This window comes from Eretmochelys imbricata, chromosome 11, assembly GCF_965152235.1.
Source record: "Eretmochelys imbricata isolate rEreImb1 chromosome 11, rEreImb1.hap1, whole genome shotgun sequence".
Lineage (NCBI taxonomy): Eukaryota > Metazoa > Chordata > Testudines > Cheloniidae > Eretmochelys > Eretmochelys imbricata.
In genome coordinates this window covers 40,562,410-40,580,860 of record NC_135582.1, presented here as the reverse complement: position 1 = coordinate 40,580,860, position 18,451 = coordinate 40,562,410, and the positions used below count along the sequence as shown (strand labels likewise).

The 18,451-nt window shown below is 40.8% G+C and overlaps 1 protein-coding gene across 3 annotated transcripts in view; it reads right to left on the bottom strand.

The window, feature by feature from the left end:
* The window catches only part of METAP1D (methionyl aminopeptidase type 1D, mitochondrial), a 73,464-nt gene that overhangs the window by 30,645 nt on the left and 24,368 nt on the right, over positions 1-18,451 (bottom strand). The window lies entirely within an intron of this gene.

Here is an 18,451-nt window from a genome sequence, read left to right as displayed (position 1 = left end):
GTCAGCTAGAGTCCACTCAGATATCAGGATGTGAATGTGCATTTCAGATGCTCTCCTTCATGAATGGCATGCTGCCAATGCACGTGTCCTGCCACATAGAAGTTTAATTGGGGAAAAAAGATGCAAGTGCACTTGTTAATTATTTGACAATAGAACTCTAAACGTTACAAATGCATGCTCTGAAATACACCGGACCCTCGCTAGAACGCGGGATTTGGGATCCATGCCAAGTACCGCGTTATAGCAGGGACCACGTTAAAATGAAATTACTGTATACAGTAAATGTCACATCCAGAAAATAAACTCCTACTTGAAGGAAACAAACAAGAAAAAAAAGTGTTGCTTTACTAGAGATTTAAAGTAGACATTATAATAAACTAGTCTAGTTTTTCTTAAAAAAGTCGGTGAGTTGCTTTTGCTTCTTGCTGCTGTGCTGCTTCTGCTTAGCAAACTGCAAAATACTACGTAGCTGCATAATTTTTATAGGCTCAACGTCTTGCATCTCAAACCATCTTAAAGCAGTCTCTAAGCCAGCTACGGTCGCAGCTGACGTTGGAACTATGTCCACTTCATCTTCCTCTTCTTCTTCCACAGTGAAGGCCAGTTCTTCATCTTCTGGAATGTTGTTTGGTCGTACTGCCTGAAGAATTTGGTCATCCGTTAGACTTTCAGCAACGGGACAAAATTCTTCTGCTTCATCGTCACCTCTTATCCAGGACTTGTTATTTTATGGCAGAACAGTTACCCCGAGCCCGGACAGTTGCTGGCACAGCTCCTGCATCCACTCCATGTCTGTTCTTCCAACTTCCTCCTCCATAAATCCCTTGAAGTCAAATTCCTCGTCAGACTGTGATTTGCTTTCTTAATTTTCTTCCAGGAGCGGGTGGCCAAACGACTCTCTTGGTCCCACCATCCAACAGTGGTTTACCATTTCAGCGCGTACTAAATTCCAGGAATTGCCGCCAATGTAAAAGAAGTCTTTTATAGTCAACTTCTTCAGAAAATCAGTGACAGGCAACTCGCTTTCTATCATTTGTCGTACCAAGATCCTTCGATAGTGCTGCTTAAAAATGGCGATAACACCTTGATCAAGCGGCTGAATTTTGGAAGTCATGTTTTTAGGTAAGTATTCAACCCGTATTTTACCTTCACGGGTTCTGAGTTTTTTGGCCAGAGGATGTGCTGGACAGTTGTCTAGCAAAAGAACGGCCTTTTCATCTAAGCTTTTTGCCCGCAAATGCTTTCACACAGAACGGAAAATTCGGTGAAGAACCATTGTTCAAAAATCTCTCTTGTCATCCAGGAATTTTTGGAGTTCTTGTATGAAAACGGCAGGAAATTCACATTTACGTGATGAAAGCACTGAGGCATGCGAGACGTTCCAATGCACAATGGTTTTACTTTATGCTTGCCTGTTGCATTCACACAAAACAATAAAGTAAGGCAATCTTTTGTCCGTTTATATCCTTCTTTCTTACGTTCACCTGTTCTGACAGCCAGGGTTTTATCGGGCAACACTTTATAATAAATTCCTGTTTCGTCTGCATTGTTAACCTGTTCCTCCGAGTAACCCTCTGCCCATAAAATTTCCCTCAACTTCTCAGGGTACGATTGTGCATCATCATCGTCAGCAGAGCGTTTTTCTCCCAAAACTGCAATCTGAGAGATTCCATGTCTTTTCTGAAATCACCACAGCCAATCCGAACTCACCTTAAAATTGCTGAATTCACCATGAAGTTCCCGGTTGAATTTTTCCGCTTGCATGGCTATAAGCAGACCAGAGATCGGAATGCCTTTCTGCTGTTCTTGCACGAACCACGTGTCCACCGCAGAACCAAGATCGGCATCATTCGCTAAACAGGCTCATTTTCTTTGAAGACCATGCTCTTCATCCAGGTTATGAATGTAAGTTCTGAGCTTGTCAGCATCCTTTAGCCATCCACGAAAGGTGGACTCGTTAATGCCAATACCACGGCTAATCTTTACCTGGGTTTCGCCATTTCTAAGTCGTTCGATAGTGTCCAATTTCTCCTGCACCGAGTAAGCCTTCCTTTTCCCCAACATTTTTGACATCTTTCTAAAGATAAATACAGTACTGTACCTGTAAATTTTTATTACATTACATTTGCATGGCGTTATAGGCCTACAGCAATCGTCATAAGGCTTGTCTACACTACCACGCGGGGTCAATTTAAGATACGCAACTTCAGCTACGTGAATAGCTGACGCTCTCCCGGCAACTGCACTTGCGCTCCTCGTTCTGGTGGCATACTAGAGTCAACAGGAGAGTGCTCAGCGGTTGATTTATCACGTCTACACTCAAAAAAATTGTACTGTAATTACATTTGGGATCCATGGCTGCGACCGCATTATATCTGAATTTGTGTTATATAGACGCACGTTCTAGCGAGGGTCCAGTATACATCAAATCAATTTATATTTACTGGTGCACTCCTATCAGCTACCCCAAAATCAAAGGGATACCTCTTTATTTAGAGTAAAAATTTTACCTCTGTCCCATAAAAGCCACACTATAGGTGTTGTCACAAGGTAACAGGATAATAAGGTACTGTACTGTGTTGTTATTCCACTAACTATTCATTACAAACCAGAAATTTGTTTTACTTGCACTGGTGAAATGCATAAACCAAATGAATGCCATTAGATCATCACAAGAGCCCTAAAATAAATTGGTAAGAAATACAAAAATAGGATAACGAAACCTTTATTTAAAGGAATAAATATAATATTAAAATATTTTCTTCTAAGATTTCTTTAAAAAAAATAGAATGGCATTACAAAAATAATGCACAGTGTTTGTTTAGGGGAGAAAATATCTAGTTACTGTCACCATGCTTCCTTTACAAAGAATGCATTTTTAATGTCTCTACAACTACTCTTAATTTTTAAGCTTCCCTATTCACAGCTAATTTGATACACCAACATCATCAATCACTAGACACAAGAACAACTGGCTGTGTTCCATAACTCTTGTCCGCAGACTCCCAGAGCCGCTGACACACATGGAGGCTGCTGTCTGTCAGAGTCCTGTTTACTTCTATTATTCTACAGTTCGCAGTGCATTTTCCTTGTTAAGCTGTTTTGGGCCATAAGTGTGTATATTAATTCTTATAAGATATAATTTTATAAATGTAGAGTTTATGATGTTTCCTGTGGGAATTATAAACATCTGGGAGATATCAGAGTGAGAAAGCAGTAGCCTTGTAACACACAGATCATCATAGCAAGGGTGTAATGTTGACTATTTACAGGGTTTCTTTTTCCCCCCTAACACTAAATCTGTGTTATTTGTCATGAATAACAGAACATTTACTATCAGCTGCAATAAGGAGACTTATTACCAGTGTTACAAAAAAAAAAAAATAAAAAAAAAAATCACATCAACAGTTTGTGCTGAGCACAGAAAATTATAGACAACTGCTTCTTTTACTCCATGGTGAATCACACTGTGCAGCTTGTATGTATGTCTTTGGAAGCTGCTGGATCCCCCAGCATATCTTCCATGCTTTAATTTGTATTAATAATATAAATATGCACAAATATGTGAGTTATTGCAATTTACCATATGAAATTATCTTTTATGGAAATTACATTTGATTTTCTTTTAACTGATTCAGCCAGAAAGGTTGAATACAGAAATCAAGAATGATGATGGGAGGGAAGCATTTTAAGTGACTAATTTTGCAGCACAATGTGCCCCATATTTATTAGCCTTTTACTCCAGGTCTATTTTAATTGTTATCTGTTCATGCATGCTATACCATATAATGAAATTCTCCCATCTCACCCACTGAGTAGTGAGGTTTTTTTATATGTACCTCTATTAATGACCCTTAATTAAGTTGATTTTAGTAATTTAAATGTAATTTTTCTTCTGGTCAACAAGTATTTTTAAGGGAGAGGTCAGGAATGAACTGTTAAATGACTGCTTTTAAAATGTTTCTTATTTAATAGTAGAAAGAATAAATGCTGTATGTTTCAATGACTGTGGCCTACCAACATCAAAACCATAAGTCTACATTATTCAACAGATTTGAGTGCCAATACTCTCACGTCATTAAGCTCTTTAATACCCGTTTAGTCAAGATATCAAACGTACCAATTAAGAAGCAGAAAAATTACTACAGCATAAGCTTCAGTCTGATTCTACTGTACAATAACTAAAACGTACCTTTAAAAAGATAGACACTATAAAACATATATATTTTAGGAGTACTTGTGGCACCTTAGAGACTAACAAATTTATTTAAGCATAAGCTTTCATGAGCTACAGCATCCGATGAAGTGAGCTGTAGCTCACGAAAGCTTATGCTCAAATAAATTGGCTAGTCTCTAAGGTGCCACAAGTCCTCCTTTTCTTTTTGCAGATACAGACTAACACGGCTGCTACTCTGAAATATATATTTTAGAATCTTTTCAACTATTACAATGATCAGTAGACTACAGAAGCGTACCAGCAAAAATATTTATGGGATATCAGAATTAACATCCAATTGATTTAACAAATATAGGCAATTAATTCTTGGTGAAGTGAGCCTTGCATAACACAAAATAATTAGCAATTACCAACATCAAAACCAGTGTTTTGCTATCCTATTTTCAAATATTGGGCATTAGTTCATCTGAATTCAAAATGGAGTTTGGTGATTTACATGAATACACGAGGGAGTAAAAAATGAGCATTTAAAATTTTTTATTTGCTCTATCAGATAATTTTAACCTTGATACATAATTATGCTGCTTCTGCCAGTTTTGATTTTTAAAAGAAAGGAATGATGTTTGAAGTGGCTGATTTAATAAGCACCATAGCTAACAGCACCTGGACTTCAACCAGCGTAACTAGAGTAAGAGTACACAATTTTTTATTGTTAATTACAAAATGTTTAGATACAAATTTTCAATGACCCTATCTAAAATACTGGAGTTACGTTCCAACTTTTTTGGCAGATCTTTCGTGGCACAGGTTATTGTAATAAAAATTTATTCATACAACACTGATTTTGTAATGCCCGTGTTACAGAGGTGCACATGTGCTTCAAAAATAAAATGCGAAAGATTAAAGGTTCTTTCCAACTCTATGTAACCTGTACAACAGAAGAGCAACTCACATTTCACAAGCAATAACCTGTGCATTTGCTGAAGAAAAGAACAACACAGAAGAATGCCTCAGGCAGAAGTTGAAACTGATTGGGCAAAGTAGAAGAACAAGAGCCCTTGAAACTAAACAAAAGCAAATTCATTCTGTTGACAGATGTTGATTACATCAAAGCAATGAAGGACTTTTTTATTTAACAAATATCTCTGCATTATCTGTACATGAGAGATGTAACATGTCTTAATCAACATAATCTAACATGTAATAATTTTTAAATTCAGTAAAAATATATTGTAATGAGGTCTTAACTACAGGCTTCTGTAAACAACAGTGTATTCACATGGTCGCGTCTCCATACCCGTGCTGATAACGCCACCATCAGTCCCTTACTGCCAGGGGTTAACTGCTCTGGCAGCCAAATAAAATACAGAGAGAGCCGTATAATTATGGAGACAGTCAAAGGGCAGGCTCTATTTTGAAATCTATTTGCACAGACAAGGTCTCCCAATTTGGCTTACAGGAAACTAGCTGGTAAAGGGAGTCTCCTTTTCTCCAGATGCTTTCCACACTTTTCCCCCACATCAAGAAATCATGGATATGGACACCATACACCACTGTTTCCTGGGTTACAGGCCTGTGTGTCATTACAGGAAGAAGACCAAATCCATAAAACAAGCTTGTGAGAAGTATTTTCCTCTAATTGACAATATCAGGAAAAAGCAAAGCATAAAAAGACTACTGAAAATGTTAATCTAGCAGCAGTTCTACACAAGATTTAGCCAGAGCTGACAATAAGGTGTTGACAAGGAAAAAATAAAAATGCATGATAAGCATGTCTGTGTTTTAAACAACATGCCTGGGAGAAACATAACATTCATCAGCATAGATATGCCTTTGGTTACAATTAACAATATATTAGTATAAATCTCTACAACTATGTGGTTCTGACTGTGCAAAATATTGGCAAAATATTGACCTAAGGCCAAGGTCCTTAAATACATAATGCTAAAACAGAATTTATTTTTATTCAATTATTGAAATGAAATAGAAATTTATGACAGAAGTTGGTTATTAAATACTGTAACTAGAAGTCTTCCTATCCGACTTACTCAGACCCAATGAAGTTGTCCTGTTTCTATCAAAATCAATAGCAAAACTCTCACTGACTCCAATGGTGCAGGATGAAGCCCCAAACCTGGCATCACTGGGATTCCTCAAAGGCGTGAGGCAAGCTGGATATTGTCTTTAGGGCCCAATACTACTCCCCACAAATTCGAAGTTTTGCCAGTGACTTCATTGGGAGCAGGAGTAGACCTTCTTTGACAATATTTGAATTTGTAAAGTATTATATTAAAATTCACTTCGCATTTTCACAAATATTGACACTGCTTATTATTTCTTTATATATCTTCCATATTCATATTAAGATAATTCAATACTATCTTTTCTAAGATAATACAGTTCTTGTAATTCTTCACTGAGCCCAAACCTAAAGCCAATAGAATAGATATCTTAGAAGTAGGTAAACTGGGAAACTATGAAGAATCAGAACCTCTTCCATGTACAGGAAGGATGACGGCCCGAGGGTACTCCAGCCCAATAATAACAACATTCAAGTACTAGCACCCAGGTCATGACAAGCCATGACCCTACCCCATTGCTCTTTCAGGAAGTTGGCTCTGTGCCACACTTTATCAATAGCAATTAATAGTGTGTAACAAGTAAAGAGAAAGAGAAAAACTTCTAATTTTACATGTTACAAACCAATAGCCTTACAACAAAAATCCCCAGATCTTCAACTGGTGATGATTCCCTGAGCAGCTGTACCAAAAAAAGTCACATCAAAAAGCCAGTAAGATAAGTTAAATTTACTGCTTCACTAAGAAAATTCTGGTATTGTCAGAGCATATTACTACTACATACTAGGGTTTAGGAAACACAAAACCAATAATTGAGTATAACTATGTCTGAGTATTACAACCCGGGCTCATTCATTCATTCATACCCCAAAGGAACTTCATTGTCCATTAAAGTGTGACTAGATTCCATATGTTTCTATTATTAAAAGCAGGATTCTTAACATTTCTGCAACACACAGACAGGCAGCTTCTTTGACAAAGAAATACTTTATCTTCCCTGTTGGGATAACTGGGTTTATTAAGATTGTACATTCTAGTGAGGTTCTAAGAAAACAACAGAAGTAATCTTACATCCAAATTTTTCTGTCTCCAACATAACAACATAAACAGAAAACAAAAGGCAAGTGTTGTTTACAGCAGTAACAGCAGCAAAATGAAACAAGTCAGATTCCAAAGCCTGGACAAGGCAATATTAAGAGTTTCACACACAGTTAATTCCAAGGAAATATAAGCCCCGAATCAGCACAACACATCTGGCAAATTTCAACTTTTCTAACTAACAAATGAACCATTCCCATTAACTTACTACATTCCTGTTAAGATGAAGAAAATAAATGAATTCATCTTAAAATGCACAAATTAGAACCAGAAACATATTTGCTCAGGCTTGCACATTGAAATACATCTTAAGAATGGTTTCTAAGAATTTTATAAACATAAAGTTTAGTCCAGCTTGAAAGAATAGCTGATATATTAACTACTTTGCTTTTCTCAAGGAACTGATCATTGTTTGGCTTAAGTATTTAACTTTAAATAAAACAAAATACCCTCAACACATACACAGTATAGAATCTCATTGTTAAAAAGCACACAGCCACAGCTGTAACATCTATTGAATTCTACTGTTATAAAATAATTTCAGATAGTATATGGAACACAACTGTTTTTCAAATAACACATTTATGTCCAGTATACTGTATCACTATTCTGATATACTATTAAATGTTATGGTGCTAAAAAAAATAAATCTTGCTATAAACTCCTTGTTTCCCATTGAACTTCACAAACCTATATCCGTATCCTCACAAAAATGCTTTACACATCATTTCTTTCATTGTGCAAAACCATGACAAAGATTGATAAAATAAGAGCATAAGTTTGCATAGAAATTTTGTGGACTATCATGATAATTATCTGAATATTCTCTATGTAGTCCCTCTAAGCTGAAGTAGTGAGAGTTTGTAGTTGGTAATCTTTTCCCCAAATAAAAGATACCACCCACTACAGTAATGTGTCATCATACTAATGTAGTTCCACATTTCTGCAGTTGAATCTCTGAGGAGTTAAAACAAAAGGATTCTTGAATCACAAGCCAGTGTTATCTCAACAATAAAGATAAGTATAAATTATGTTAGCAATTTCTTCAGATAGAAATCTTTCAATAAAATACTTATAATTTTACTCTTGTTTGGAAATAATGACATATAACCACAGGTGTTTCCAGCTGTATGTCAAGTTTTGTTAATTATCTGTATTATCTTGTTTTATAAGCAGCGGCTGCAAGCATCTAAAAACACAATTTATATATTATAGGGGTTAGTCCCCCATTGAGAGACTTTACAAATGTAAGTTACATGCATCCATCCCTCAGCACATCTATGATGGAGAATAGACTTTAGGATATTTGTCATTCCACTACCAAAACTATTATTAATGTCACCAGCTTATAAACTAGGAGTCTGATTCTACACTCCTTACTCAGGCAAAGCTTCCACTAAAGTCAATGAGAGTTCTGCCTGAGTAAATATTGCAAGGTTGGGCCATTACACTCTATAACCTATTCTTCCAAATATATGAGCAAATGTAATATTTTGCAGGATTACAAAGTTATGTTGGTGAGGGTTGGGAGGCAAGCTCTTATTTTGTTATAGGAAGATACACTGTGTAACAAAGATGTCCCAATCAAGAGCTCACTATAGCTAAAACTTGGTAGCTTTATCACAGTATTTATTTTTCTACCAACTATTCATTAAAATGCACTATTATATCACCGCGTAACTACAGCGTTTATTCATAAATGTGACATTTGATTCACTGAGCGAATCTGAATTATAGGATTACAGATCCTGTTTAGAAGAGTGTAATAAATATTTTGTTTGTTGTTGTTGTTTTTAAATAGAACACCCTACCTTCTTGCTTAAAATATACAAAGATCTCCTTAGCATAAAAGTGCCTGTTTATCAAACAGTGATACAGGAAGAAGTTGTTTACATTTTCAGCACAACCAACATACATCATTTATGACAAAAAAAACCCCAAGCACTCAATAAGAAATGCTCAATCACTGTCAATCAGACACACTAAAATATACATAAACCAAAGCATGCAGTGTGAACTGTATTAGATTCAAACTGAACACAGAATTACTAATACAACAAACAAAAAACAAATAATTATAAGTGACTCATAGACCTATTTGCACATCTCACAAAACTGTTGAAAAGGTGGATAACCACAGAAACCTTTTGACAGCCTAAATTAAATATTTTAAAATTTGTATTCATTTTAAAATGCTGGAAATGACGTCTCTATCTAATTAAATTAATATTTTTTCAAAAGCCTCAACTCACCTTTGTTTCCTAACTAGTGCTCAAAATGACTTTCCAACTCAATTACTAATAATTTGCCATTTAAATTTGATTTTACTCAAATAAAGAAACAATTAAGTATCATTGTGCTATAAAGCACATCAATATATTTTAGTCCTGCAAATTAATATTTCTAACTTCCTTCTTTAATGTTTGAAAGTAAATAATAAAACGATACAAAACAAATACTCTGATTTTAGTGCTTTATTACAAAATTGTGTTTTGACATATAGACTTTTTTAAACTGCACACTTGCAAAAAAAAAAAAGACTACACAAATTAACTGTTATAGCTGAAATGCTAATAGCCTTTTCAATTTATAGTTCTTTCTCACTGACAATTACAATTTGCATGGCTTAATATTTAATACTGTGATTAGTACTAATGTCCTATATTATACTTCATAATCTAAATGAGTAAAATATTATTTTGTAGTTCACTGGGTCCTATACTTAAGATGTAATGTTCGGTGTGTATTTCATTATGCAGATGAGCAATGGATGTTGTCTGACATGATTTAAATGGGTCAACAGTATTTTCCTATTCACATTAATCATTTAGACAGCTAGAAGAAAAATGCTTTGAAAACTAAACTAGAAAATCTGTTTTACCACTGATACTTACCACTAGTTGGTTTAACAACAGTACAGATGTGCTGTGTGAGACCAGGACTGTAGAAATCAGACAGAAGTCTGACTCTGCTGTTCTTGCTCAGGAAAAACTGCCATTGAAGTTAATGGGACAAATTCACTCTTGGCATAAGTGCATTCAACTCTGCTGAGTTCAAAGGAGTTGTGCCCATTTGTGTCAGAAGTGAATTTGGCACAAAGGATGTTTTACGCGAATACAGATTGCAGAAAAACTCCCATTGAAGTAAATGGGAGCAGGATCAGGCCATTTATTAGCAATTGTTCCCGAGCACATAAAGACCACAGGCTCTATTCTCAAACTATGTAACCATAATCTAAGGCCAATTTTGATATATGGCAAATTGCAAGGAAAATTGTAATTTATAAATAATGTAGTATGCCTGTGCAAAGGGAAGACTTTCCACTAAGTGCTAGGGGAAGTGCATAAGTACAAAACAAGGTGGAAATAGATGGGAACAGGAGGATTAGGTACGAAACACTAGTTTCAGCCATTCAGTGAATGAAGAATTTACAACATTTAAAAAAACTGAAAGAACAAGCCAGTTTCCCCAGCATGCAAACTGCATTACATGACGGAAAGTGCGCACAGAGCCAGAGACAACATATTTGGTCTCATCACTGTGTAACAGCATTATCTGAAAATCCTGCTGTTAAGAGGAGATGATCCTGCTGATATAAAATGGGTTTTTACTGACACTCTGTTGCAGCTGGCTCTTTATTCCACCTGGATATAAAGGAAAGGGAAGACCAAGATCTAGTGTGTGGGCTGAGCAGTCCTTTTTGAGGAACCCTAGAAGCAACCACACATAAGGAGAAAGCTTGGACTGCATTATATATTTTTTTCAAATTCGTTAGGTGAATAAAGCCAAACCCTAGGATGGAGATAAATTTTGAGTCATTGAAACTTGTATGGCCTATGTTTTGAGCAGTCTGGGAGAAGCCACCTACTCACACTAGGGTTATAATTTATACAAGAGTTAAGCTGGTCTTATACATTTTCACTAATAGTAGACACAAATCATTTTTATTCTTGGGGGCTGCAGGGTGAGACTTATGCTGGTTTTCATTTTCTGGTCCATGTTTTCAGAGCACATTTTATGGCCACGAATCTGATGCTGCATGAGTCTAACTAGTGGATCACCCCTTTCTAAAAGGCAATCAAAGCACAGGCGTCTGGGCTGATTTTTTTTTAGATCAATTAGTAATCTTTGCTACCACTGACAAGGTGGCGTTGAGTCATCTGTGGACGCCAGGTGGGATACATCAAAGTGTTTTGGTTCTTTCTTATCATCTGGTTGGCAACTGTTCATCTACTCAAAGGGCTCTTGCCTGGAGGGGTATGTGCTGTGACCTTATCCTGTTCAAACATATATGAGGCAACTGGGGGAGCCCGTTTTGTGCTGCAATGCCATCAATATACAGGTGACATACAGCTCTACCTTTCCCCCCCGCACAAAATGGGGAAGTAATGCAGTCTCTTTGTTTTCCCAATGCCTAATAGATGATGGGGCTTGAATCAGGGTAAGGGCACATCTACACTACAAACCAGGGCTTTGGAGTGGAGCCCAGAGCTGGAGCGCAGAGCAGCTCCGGAGCAGTAGGTTTTTGCCTGGAGCTGGAGCAGAGCCAGAGCACAGCTCCAAAGCCCTGCTACAAACTGCAGTCAACTTCAGTTAAGTGGACATCCAGTGGCCGCCGTAATTAATTCAGTTGTGTGTCCACACCACAATTCTTGTGTCGATGGAGTGTGTCATCAGTTGCATCAATGCAGAGAGCCAGTGCTTAATTTTTACTGGGCTGATGAGGGCTGAGCTCCAGCACCTCCAGGCTTGCTGCATCAGTAAGGCCCTTCATTTTCAGTTTTTATTTTATTTAATTTTTCCCAGGAATTCATCACTATTTATTACCGCAACAACAAAAACAGGTGAAAATCAGTGCAAAAAACTATTAATAATTTTTCTAGGTAAATACTGGGGTTTATTTTGGTGGACGGAAAGACAGGGGAAAAAAGTATTCAGTAGATTAATGCTATGAGTTCCATTCATCAATGTGGCTCGCTACAGAACTCAAACCTCTAAGTTTAAGAAAACAATATATCTCTAATCCCCAAATAAAACTTCTCATTTAAATAAACAGTGTACTGTTTTAGTCTTAGACCTATTAGCCTATAAATATTTACATTTAATAATTGGGCAATACCGTTTGCAGCACATACATTCAACTTCATCCTTTTCTCCTGGTTTTTGTTTTTTTTAAACTTTCGAATACTTGTGTGTGTTCTGAAACGTATTCTGATATAGATTTTCCTTTTCTTCCCACTTTAGTGTGTCAAATCTTTAAACCATTATCTGCTAACAGCTTGAAATCACAGTTGCCAACTTTCACGTGGTAAATAAGCACCCTGACTTTCACAATAAGCGAAAAATCAAGCTAATCTCATTTCAAAACAAGGTCAAAACAAGCCAATCCCTAAGAACCCCAACACTCTATGTGACTAGATCCCCCTGGTGTGCAGTCTGAGACTGTGGTGCACCTGCTGTGCCCCCCAACTCTATCCCCCCCTTGCCCCTGTTTGCCGGAACCCAATCAAAAAAAAGAAGCAACAAGCTACAACCAGGGTCTCAAACACGCGGCCCGCGGGGTTATTTTCTGCGGCCTACAAGCTCCCCGCGGCCCTCCCGCTCCCCCAGCGTTTACCTAAAGAGGCTCCGGCCCAGCACGCACCGGAGACAGGGCAGGCTCCCTCCCTGCCTGCCTACTCTGCTCCCACACTGCTCCGGAAAGTGGCCAGGACCTGGAGGAAGGGCGGGGGGCACAGGGGTCTGTGTGTTGCCCTGGCCGCGCCTCCAGGTACCTGCCCCGAAGCTCCCATTGACTGGGAACAGGAGCTTCGGGGAAGGGGTTAGAATGGGGGCAGGGAAGTGGTGGGAAGAGGCGGGGCAGGGGCGGGGCCTCATGGAAGGGGTGGAGTGTGGGTGGGGCAGGGGCAGCGGGTGGGGGGTGGTGGTCAGTGGTGTGGCCCTCGGGCCAATGTACTAGTTCTCATGTGGCCTTCGTGGTCATTTGAATTTGAGACCCCTGAGCTACAACAAGCAACAAGCTACAAGCCAAAAACTAACCAACAAGCAACTCCCAAGCCAACTAAGCCAAAAAAAAAGCCCAATTTCTGCGTTTTTTCCGTGGGTTTGGCATGTATGCTTGAAATGTGTACGTGGTGGGTGTGAGATTCATCAATACGTACAGATGCGCGTGCGCTTCAGAGCTAGAGTGCGCGCCTGTTTGTTTATTGCGTGCGTGTTCCAGACTAATACATAGCTTTACTTCAACAGGCACATACACTCAGCCTTGGTCTACACTACGAGTTTAGGTCGAATTTAGCAGCGTTAAATCGATTTAACCCTGCACCCATCCACATGACGAAGCCATTTGTGTCGACTTACAGGGCTCTTAAAATCGATTTCTGTTCTCCTCCCTGACGAGGGGATTAGCATTGAAATCGATATTGCCAGGTCAAATTTGGCGTAGTGTGGACGCAATTCAACGGTATTGGCCTCTGGGAGCTATCCCAGAGTGTTCCATTGTGACCGCTCTGGACAGTGCTCTCAACTCAGATGCACTAGCCAGGTACACAGGAAAAGAACCAGGAACTTTTGAATTTCATTTCCTGTTTGGCCAGTATGGCGAGCTCATCAGCAGAGGTGACCATGCAGCCCCAGAATCGCAAAAGAGCTCCAGCATGGACCGAACGGGAGGTACTGGATCTGATCGCTGTATGGGGAGACGAATCCGTGCTATCAGAACTCTGTTCCAAAAGATGAAATGCCAAAATATTTGAAAAAAATCTCCAAGGGCATGATGGACAGAAGCTATAACAGGGACCCAGAGCAGTGCCACATGAAAATTAAGGAGTTCAGGCAAGCCTACCAAAAAACCAAAGAGGCAAACGGCTGCTCTGGGTCAGAGCCCCAGACATGCCGCTTCTGTGATGAGCTGCATGTAATTCTAGAGAGCGCCCCTACTACTACCCCACCCCTGTCCATGGACTCATGCAAGGGTGGAGTCTCACGCAACAGGGATGAGGATTTTGGGGACAAGGAAGATGATGATGAGGATACCACACAACAGGCAAGCGGAGAAACCGTTCTCCCCGACAGCCATGAACTGTTTATCACCCTAGAGCCAATACCCTTCCAAGGCGGGCTCCCAGACCATGAAACCGGAGAAGACACCTCTGGAGAGTGTACCTTTGTAAATATAATACATGGTTTAAAAGCAAGTGTGATTTAATGATTAATTTGCCCTGAAGACTTGGGATGCATTTGCAGCCAGTACAGCTACTGGAAAAGTCTGTTAACGTGTCTGGGGATGGAGCAGAAATCTTCTGGGGAGATTCAGAGGTGGCCGTTCCTGCTCGGCTGTTTCCCTGTGGCTGAAAATAAATCATCCCCACTTTTAGCCACGCGGTGGCGGGGGCCCCGTTCACGCTCAGCTGTTCGCGTTTGGCTGGCAGTGATCTTCCCTGATACTAGTCACGCAGTAAGAGGAGGGGTGAAGCAATTATCCCAGAGAATTCGGGGGGCGGGGCAGTTGGGTTTGTACTGCACGTTAACCCGAAAACCGCAGCCCCTCCTTTTAAATGGCCAACCCAACAGGCTTTGCTTGTTATCGGAAATGAGGGCGCTGCTGTTTGAAACCATTCCCACATGTTATGAAGGTTGAAGAAGCTGAAAGACTGTGGATTATCATGGCTGCCTGCAAACCAAATTCTGTTGCCTGGCCCTGCGTGTGTGATTTCTCACACCAAACCGGCAGGCCTTCAATATAAGAGGCAAAATGCAACCTTGTACCAAAAGCACATGTGCTATGTAATGTTAACCGCTTGGTTCACCGTGAGTCTACCCATTGTTCTCTAAAATGTGTCTTTTTAAATACTACTCTCCCTTTTTTTTCCCCTCATGCAGCTGCAAATGTTTCAACACTCCCCCTATCATCTCCGTCCCAGAGGCTAGCACAGATAAGAAGGCAAAAAAAAAACGCACTCGCGATAAAATGTTCTCTGAGCTCATGCAGTCCTCCCGCACTGAAAGAGCTCAACAGAACGCGTGGAGACAAACAATGGCAGAGTCCAGGAAAGCAGAAAATGAACGCGAGGACAGGAGGGACGAGCAAGATGAGAGGTTGTGGGAGCAAGAGGAGAGGTGGTGGCAGCGTGATGAGAGGAGGCAGGATGCAATGCTGAGGCTACTGGGGGATCAAACTGACATGCTCCAGCATCTGGTGGAGCTGCAGGAAAGACAGCAGGAGCACAGACTGCCGCTGCAGCCCGTGTAACCACCCGCCCTCCTCCCCAAATTCCATAGCCTCCTCACCCAGACACCCAAGAATGCGGGGTGGGGCGCCCCTCTGGGCACCCAACCACTCCACCCCAGAGGACTGCCCAAGCAACAGAAGGCTCGCATTCAATAAGTTTTGAAGTGCAGTGTGGCCTTGTCCTTCCCTCTTCCCCTCATCCACCACCCCACCCGGTGCTTCCCTCCTCCCCCACCCCTCCCGGCCTACCTTGGCAGTTATCCCCCTATTTGTGTGATGAATTAATAAAAAATGCATGATTTTGAAACAACAATGACTTTATTGCTTCTGCAAGTGGTGATCAAAGGGGGGAGGGCAGTTGGCTTACAGGGAAGTAGAGTGAACCAAGGGGGCGCGTTTTCATCATGGAGAAACAAACAGAACTGTCACACCGTAGCCTGGCCAGTCATGAAACTGGTTTTCAAAGCTTTTCTGATCCGCAGCACACCCTGCTGTGCTCTTCTAATCGCCCTGGTGTCTGGCTGCGCGTAATCAGCGGCCAGGCGATTTGCCTCAACCTCCCACCCCGCCATAAACGTCTTCGTCTTACTCTCACAGATATTGTGGAGCATACAGCAAGCAGCAATAACAATGGGAATATTGGTTTCGCTGAGGTCTAACCGAGTCAGTAAACTGCACCAGCGAGCTTTTAAACGTCCAAATGTACATTCTATCACCATTCTGCACTTGCTCAGCCTATAGTTGAACAGATCCTTACTACTGTCCAGGATGCCTGTGTATGGCTTCATGAGCCATGGCATTATGGGGTAGGCTGGGTCTCCAAGGATAATTATAGGCATTTCAACATCCCCAACATTATTTTCTGGTCTGGGAAGTAAGTTCCTTCCTGCAGCTGTTCAAACAGACCAGAGTTCCTGAAGATGTGAGCATCATGTACCTTTCCCGGCCATCCCATGTTGATGTCGGTGAAACATCCCTTGTGATCCACCAGTGCTTGCAGCACCATTGAAAAGTACCCCTTGCGGTTTATGTACTGGCTGCCAAGGTGGTCCCGTCCCAAGATAGGGATATGCATTCCGTCTATCGCCCCACCACAGTTAGGGAACCCCATTGCAGCAAAGCCATCTAGTATGACCTGCACATTTCCCAGAGTCTTTACCCTTGATATCAGCAGCTCAGTGATTGCATTGGCTACTTGGATCACAGCAGCCCCCACCGTAGATTTGCCCACTCCAAATTGATTCCCGACTGACCGGTAGCAGTCTGGTGTTGCAAGCTTCCAGAGGGCTATCGCCACTCACTTGTGAACTGTGTGGACTGATCTCATCTTGGTATTCTTGTGCTTCAGGGCAAGGGAAAGCAAGTCACGAAGTTCCATGAAAGTGCCCTTACGCATGCGAAAGTTTCTCAGCCACTGGGAATCATCACCGACCTGCAACAGTATGTGGTCGCACCAGTCTGTGCTTGTTTCCCGGGCCCAGAATTGGTGTTCCATTACATGAGCCTGCCCCATTGCCACCAGGATGTCCAAATTGCAAGGGCCCATACTTTGAGAGAAGTCTGTGTTCATGTCCTCATCACCACGCAGCCGTCGCCTCCTTGCTTGCTTTTGCAGGTTCTGGTTCTGCACATACTGCAGGATAATGTGCGAGGTGTTTACAATGCTCATAACTGCCGCGGTGATCTGAGCGGGCTCCATGCTTGCCGTGGTATGGAGTCTGCAGGAGAGCAGAGTTGCAGCAGAAGCAGTGGCTGACGATGGATGCCACGAGAATAGATATTTATAGAGAACGACGAGAGGACCTGCAAGGTGGATTCATGAGAGCAGGAGAGCAGAGTTGCAGCGGAAGCGGTGGATGACAACGGTTAGCACCTCACACATTTCCCGAGGAAGAACACACGTACCCGGAAGCCCATGACAGACAACATGGAGACATTTGCTAGTGAGACAAAAGCAGCAGAGTAGAGCTGCAGCGGAAGCAGTGGATGATGACGGTTAGCAGTCCGACTGCACCATCTGCTGAAAACAGTATGGCGTCTGCACGGAAAAAAAGGCATGAAACGATTGTCTGCCGTTACTTTCACGGAGGGAGGGGCGACTGACAACATGTACAAAACCACCCGCGACAATGTTTTTTCCCCATCAGGCATTGGGAGCTTAACCCAGAATTCCAATGGGCAACAAGACTGCAGGAACTGTGGGATAGCTACCCACAGTGCACTGCTCCATAAGTTGATGCTAGCCACGGTAGTGAGGATGCGCTCCACCGACTTAATGCACTAAGTGGGGACATACGCAATCAACTGTATAAAATCGATTTCTAAAAATCAACTTCAATAATATCGACCTAATTTTGTAGTGTAGACTAATGTATTATCATAATACATATATCTCATGCAATGTATTGTATTTTCCTAATAACAGAAGTTATTTTTATATATTTGAATGATACAAAAGTCGGGTGAAAATCAGAAAAAAGCTGAACAACACTTTTTGTAAAACCTGTGAATGTTTTGGTAAAAATGGGTTTAAACTGAAAATGAAGGGGCTTTTGCATCAGTTATGAATGTAAAAAATCTGCTTGAGCCTCAGCACCTCTTTCATTACAAATTAGGCACTGCAGAGAGCAGCGCACTGTGGATAGCTCTTGCATGGCACAGCTTGCCACAGGGGTTTGGGGAAGGGCTTGGGAATGCCTCTTGGTACTAAAACATTCTCACAACTGCAACCCATAATATTTCATGCCTTTTTTCAACAGCCTGGCATAGCCACGCGTACACCATATCCCGAGAAGCGTGGACCCCGCTCAGCTGTGCACTCTAGTTCTGAGCATTACAAATACCACATGCTTTATCCTGCAGTATTCC